The sequence below is a fragment of the Nyctereutes procyonoides genome, unplaced genomic scaffold (assembly GCF_905146905.1).
Source record: "Nyctereutes procyonoides isolate TBG_1078 unplaced genomic scaffold, NYPRO_anot_genome, whole genome shotgun sequence".
Taxonomy (NCBI): Eukaryota; Metazoa; Chordata; class Mammalia; order Carnivora; family Canidae; genus Nyctereutes; species Nyctereutes procyonoides.
Window position 1 is genome coordinate 41,071,156 of NW_026575135.1, and position 6,597 is coordinate 41,077,752.

The following is a 6,597-nucleotide window of genomic DNA, read 5'->3' on the forward strand; positions in this document are numbered from 1 at the left end:
AGCATCTGCCTTTAGTTCAGATCATGATCCCAGAGTCCTAGGATGGAGTTCTGTTTTGGACTCCCTGCTCAGTGGGGAGTCTGCTTCTCCCTCTCCTCCTCCCCTCACTCATATGCACACACACACTCTCTCTCCTTCTCTCAAATAAATAAAATCTTTTTAAAAAGGAATACAAAATTATGTATACAAGTAAATATTCAAGATGATAAAAATTACAATAAACTAGAGATTTTTAAAAGCTCACAAATACACAAGCATCACAAAATCTATAAAAAACATTTTTGATGGAAGATTGATACTCTTTTCATGTGAAATGATGTGTTTTCTTTTATCTGTAGAAGGAATGAGAATGCCTAGTATAAGATTTTAAATAGTACTTATCGCTTCGACATAATAATGTGTTTATGGACTGAAAGCTTCCTGAAGAAGGCGGGGGTATGGCTGTGCTTTTGACTCTTGGAAGCAAGGATAGCGACTGACAGCACATGCACTGATCACCTGTTTGTAGAATAAAGGGATAATTAAACTACAGAGAAGGGTTAAGTTGAAAGGTATATAGTTCAGCTGGGAAATTAACTACCTCTTCAGATGTTGCTAAGAAGTGTTCCCTACGCCTCCCTCTTGTCCATGGAGTACAGAATGCACAGGAATTCTAATGAAGCCTCCTTCAAGCTCAGCCCATTCCCTCCTGAACAAATCAATCTGTTGTGTTTAAGCCAGACCCTGACCCGGCTGTGCTGTGTGACTCCATATATTACAATGTGATAGATGAAAATAAGTAATGAGTACAAATTTCTGGTCTTTAACAAGGTAATATGGCACACATTGCTGCAGAGTATTCTATTCACATGACACCTACTCCAATCTAACCACCCAAATAATTTTTGTTGGCATCAACTCAATGGTCTTTTCAAATTACCATATACATATGCTTTCATTGAACTCTTACAAAATCCATTCCAGCAATGTACAAAATGAAAGAAAATAAAAAAGAAAATGCATTTGGTAAGATAAAGGGTTTCTCTTTTTCCTTTTAAATAAAATGAGCGGGGAAGAGGCAGAGAACTTTTATGATTCAGTAATGGCCAAGATATGATACTCTCTAGCTCACAAATCAAAGAGCCACAAGCTGCAAAAGCTTCAATTTGAACAGAACAGCTCAGGGCCAGGCAAAATGTCATCCTTTTTATAGGTTCAACAAAATTCTTCTGTTTTTCATCTTGCAACTCAGGCATTAGATCAGCTCTCTTCAAGTCCCTGGGATGTCTGGAATACTGACTTGTGTGCACTTTCTAAAACATAGGGTCAAGTGTGAATAAATGCTACAGAAAAAGAGGAAATAGCACTAGAGAAAGACCCAGAATGCCTGAGTAAAATCTTGACTGAAGGAATATCATGTAGAGTTCTTTGGTGTCACATAAATGCCCCCTAAGGCTTATCAACATGTGCCCTCACACTAATGAGAGTGGCCAGCTTAGAAGACAGTGGGGTCTGCAGACAACATCATGCTACAGTCTGTTCTTAGTCACCTTTAAAATTTGATGCTGAAGGATAAAACCATAACTGAAGGTTTAATATTGAGAACAAAATGTTTCAAAGAAAGAGCAGGCTTTGAACTCAACCTAAACTTCTCATCCACTTATGTTTTCTGACTTCCATGATGACACCTTCAAGTTAGTCTGGTATCCCATAAGTATACATTGAAAAGACTTTCCTTTTATTAGTCATTGGGTTTAAATTTTTATTATTTCCATGTTTCATTTAATTTTTCCACATAAAGGATTTATTTTTGCATTTAAAAAATAGAAGCAGAATTAGGTACTACTTTGGAAAGGAATGGCATAATGTTTGACCTTTAAGTATCCACGAAGCAGATACAATTATAGTAATTACTTATTTATTCATTGAACAAAAGGTGGTTGAATATCCATATCCCACTTTATATTTATTACTCCTGGTACATGACCAGATTAAGAGTTCAAGATCCATGTTTCATACATACACTGGAATGGCTCAAGTTTAAAAATTTAAAATCAGACTCCTATGCCTATGTAGACATTGATAGATTAAATCTAGTAAATAATAAAAACTGAGATATTACATGTAGGCAATTATTTGATAAATATTAATCAACCACCCTTATGCATCCTACAATGTGATAGATACTCCAATATGTACAATTGTGCGAGACACATATATTTTGCCCTTAGGGATAATAAATCCAAGAAAGTACAATAATGTCATAAACAGAAATAACCATGACCATGAACTCAAATTGTTGCCTTTACATATTGAATTAGTGAATTGCATATGGAAAAGGAAATGTCTCTTTTGTCTATGTGATCAGGAACATCTTGGGTAAGAAATAATATTTGTGATGAGCACAAGATAGTTGAACTTTGGGGACGTGGCAGTTGGGAGAGGACATTCTGTTCATCTTGAGCAGAGGGAGAGCAAAAAACTCAGAGCAGACACGGGGACAGTGAGAAGACCAGGTGGCTTGAAATGGATTAGTATCAAAAGCTAGTGGGGGATGAAACTGGAAAAGTAGATTGTTATGTGATTAAGAACCCTGAATGCCAGGCTAAGGGATCTGGAATTTATTCTATAAACATTGAAGGCTAATCAAAGGAATTATATAAACAAAGTAAAATTTTAGAAAAATATTTGGTTATTACAATATTCCAGTCATGAGGTATTCATCATCTGAGCTAAGTAATGTTGGGGGTGAAGACTAGAAGGGGGGCAAGCAAAGACTTTGAAAAGTTTCCAGGAGACTTGATAATTTCTCAGTTATAAAAAATGTACTACAAGGTCATGAGTTGGATAACTAGGGTATGATTAACATCTTTTTAGGGTCTGGAAAATATAATCGGTTTTTCTGATGAAGGGTATATTGAAATTTTCCCTCATTGTTTTCACTGATGCACTTTGGAGATGGGCCAGAACTATACTGCCTTTTAGCTAATGCCATTATTAAGGCATTTATTATGACACTGACACAGGGATTATTAGAAATGTTTCATATTTAATGTTCAAAGCATCCTAGTGAAGTCATCTTTATTTTTACAAATTAAGAAATATAACCCCAGAAAGAGAGGAAAAAATTCCCAAAGTCTCTGGAAGGGATTTAGACTTAGGTCTTTGTCTGTAACCTTTTCCCTCTTCACCCCAACTCAGAGTTAGATTTGTTTCATGCTTTTATGACACTGCTTTTGCTTTGTTGGAACTATAGCCCTGTGTGAATCCAGGAATGTGGGTTAGAGTTCAGCATCATACTGCGTAGTGCTTGTATCATTTAACTGTCAGGCAAATCATATACCACCTGTATTATTTCTAATTCTAAAAGGTACTAGGTGATATCTCATTGTGGTTTTTATTTATATTTCTCTGATGATAAGCGATGTTAAACGTCATCAGTAGTTTGTCTTTTTATTTTGTTTTTATTTTGTTGGTGTGCAGAAACTTTTTAGTTTAAGTATTCCTACTTGTGTATTTTTGCCTTTTTCTGGCTTTGCTTCTAGTGTAAAATCCAAAAAATCATCACAAAGACTGATGTCAGGAAGCTTACTATTTATGCTATGTTTTCTTCTAAAAAATTTGTTGTTCAAATCTTTAATCCAACTTGAGTTGATTTTTGTGTGTGGTTAAAGACAGTAGTCCCATTTTATTCTTTTATTGTCTTTTTCCCCCCTAAGATTTATTTATTTATCTGAGTAGGAGAGAGGCAGAAAGAGAGAGAAACCCAAGCAGACTCTGTGCTGAGCGTGGAGCCCAACATGAGGCTCAATCTCACAACTCTGAGACCATGACCTGAGCTGAAACCAAAAGTCAGATGTTTAACTGACTGCACCATCAAGGTGCCCCTTATTTTATTCTTTTCCATGTGGCTGTCCAGTTTTCCCAGAATCATCTATTGAAGAGACTGTCCTTTCCTCACTGTATATTTTTGGCTCCTCTGTCATAGGTTGATGGTATATGTATGGATTTATTTCTGGAGTCTCTTTTCTGTTCCATTGATTTGTGTGCATGATTTAATGCCAGTACCTTACTGTTTGGGTTACTAGAACTTTGTAATATAGTTTGAAATCAAGAAGTGTGATTCCTTCAGTTTTTTGCTTTCTTCTCAAGATTATTTTTGTCAATTAGTGATCCTTTGTGGTTCCACACAAATTTTAGGATGGTTTATTCTATTTCTCTGAAAAATGTCATTGGAGTTTTGTTAGGGATGTCACTGAATCTATAGAATGCTTTGGATATCACGGACATTTTAACAATATTATTTCTTGCAATCCATGAGCACAAAGTAGCTTTCCATTTATTTGTGTCCTGTTTAATTTCTTTTATCAGTGTTTTATAGTGTTCAGTATACTGGTCTTTTACCTTTCTGGTTAAATTTATTTTTTTTTTTTGATGCAATTGTAAATAGTGTTGTTTTCTTAATTTTCCCCTCTGATAGTTCCTTTTTAGTGTATAGAAACACAACTGACTTTTGTATTTGATTTGGTATCCTGTAACTTTATTGAATTTAATTAGTTTTAATAGTTTTTTTGTGGATTTAGCATTTTCTATATATAATATATCATCTACAGAGAGACAGTTTTACTTCTTTTCTGTGTAGGATGCCTTTTATTTCTTTTCCTTTCTTTTTCTGACTAATAGCTTGCCTAGAACTTCTAACACTATTTTGAATAAAAGTGGTGAGAATAGGCATCCTTATCTTATTCCTGGTTTTAGAGGAAAAGCTTTCAGCTTTTTATCATTGAATATGATGTTAGCTGTGGGCTTGTCATATATAGCCTTTATTAAGTTTATTGTGATGAATTCCTTATGTACCTACTTTGTTGAGAGTTTTTATCATGAGTAAATGTTGAATGAGATTTTTTATCATGAACAAATTCAACATTTCTTCAGATTTTTTTCTGTCTTTATTGAGATGGACATATGATATTTATCTTTCATGTATATAATGTAGTGTATCACACTGATTGATTTGTGGATGTTGAAACATCCCTGCATCCCTGGAATAAATCTAATCCAATTATGGTGTATAATCATTTTAATATATTGTTGAATTTGGTTTGCTTATATTTTCTTGAGGATATTTTCATCTATGTTCACCAGGGATACTGGTGTATAATTTTCCTTCCTTGTAGTGTCCATGTCTGGTTTTGATAGCAAGGTGATGCTGCCTTATAAAATAAATTTGGTATAATTCTCACTTCTTCAATTATTTAGAAAAGTTTAAGAAGGATTGGCATTAATTCTTCCTTAAATGTTTGGTAGACCTCACCAGAGAATCCATTTGGTCCTGGACTTTTGTTGGGAGGTGTATTTATTAAGTGAGTACTATCAGGGGAAACCTGCAGTGGGGTAGAAGGAACATAAAAGGAAAGAAGAAAAATATGATCCCAATGAGGGACATGGCTATAGATTTTGCCTGAAAGTTTTTCCACCTTGAAACAAAGGTACCCTCAGTTATCAGTCCTTGGTCAGTATGGAATGGAGTGGAGTCTAGTGTAATCCCCGCCTCCTTGGGGAGGGAAGGCAGATCCAGTCTCCCAAGAAGAACTTGCTGGAAAAGGTTGAAGATGTGGGCTCATCAAACCAGTAAAAGAAATCCTAGGATATGTGGGCAGTGCACAACATCATCTGGCTCGTGTAAAACCTGGAAATAGAAACATTCAGAGTTAATTTACTCATATGCAAAATGAATTTCTGTTCTCATAATTATGCCCAGCTGCAGGAATAGTAAACAGCTTCCTACTTTGATGGTAAGTCTGGTTGATTGTCAAAGATATCCTGGAGTTTTTGTTAAGGTATCTATTGAGGCCAAATCTGTCCAATAGCACATATCCAACATCATTGATCCCAGCCCCATCCCCCAAACTAATGTCTCTCATGGTTTTTCTCATTTTAGTTAATGGCAATGATAGCTTTTAAGTTGCTCAGGTGAAAACCTTAAAATCATCATTGATTTTTCACGTTGACTCAAATCCCACATTCTATCCACAAATCCTGTTTGCTCTACTTCCAGATATGTCCAGATTCTAAGTCCTTTTTCACTACCTCCTCTTTTACCACCTTTGTCAAAAGTGTCATCTCTCATCTGGATTATTGAATAACCTTCTAACTAATCTCCTTGCTTCTGCCCACTGCTTGCTACAGTCTATTTTCAAAGAGTAGCCAGAGTGATCTTAAAATGATATTATCAGATCATGTGACTTCTCTTTAGAAACTTCTCTGACTCACTAAGGTAAAATTCAAAGTCTTACCAAGATTCATAAGACTTTAGAAGACGGCTTTACCCTCCCCCCACCTTTCAGGTATTATCTCTTTTTTTCCCATCACTCACTCCATTCCAGCTACTCGGCCAACCTTGCTGTGCATTAAGTACATGAAATATCTACCCAATTCAGGCCCTTTGCATTTTTGTGCCCTCTTCCCAGAAGACCGTTCCTCCCACCCCATATACCTGTTACCTGATTTCTTTAGGTTTCTGCTCAAATGTCATGTCATCTCTCCATGACAAAATACAGTTACACTTCCAAGAACTCCTTATAATATTAAAATGCTTTAGGTTTCTTTACAGCACTT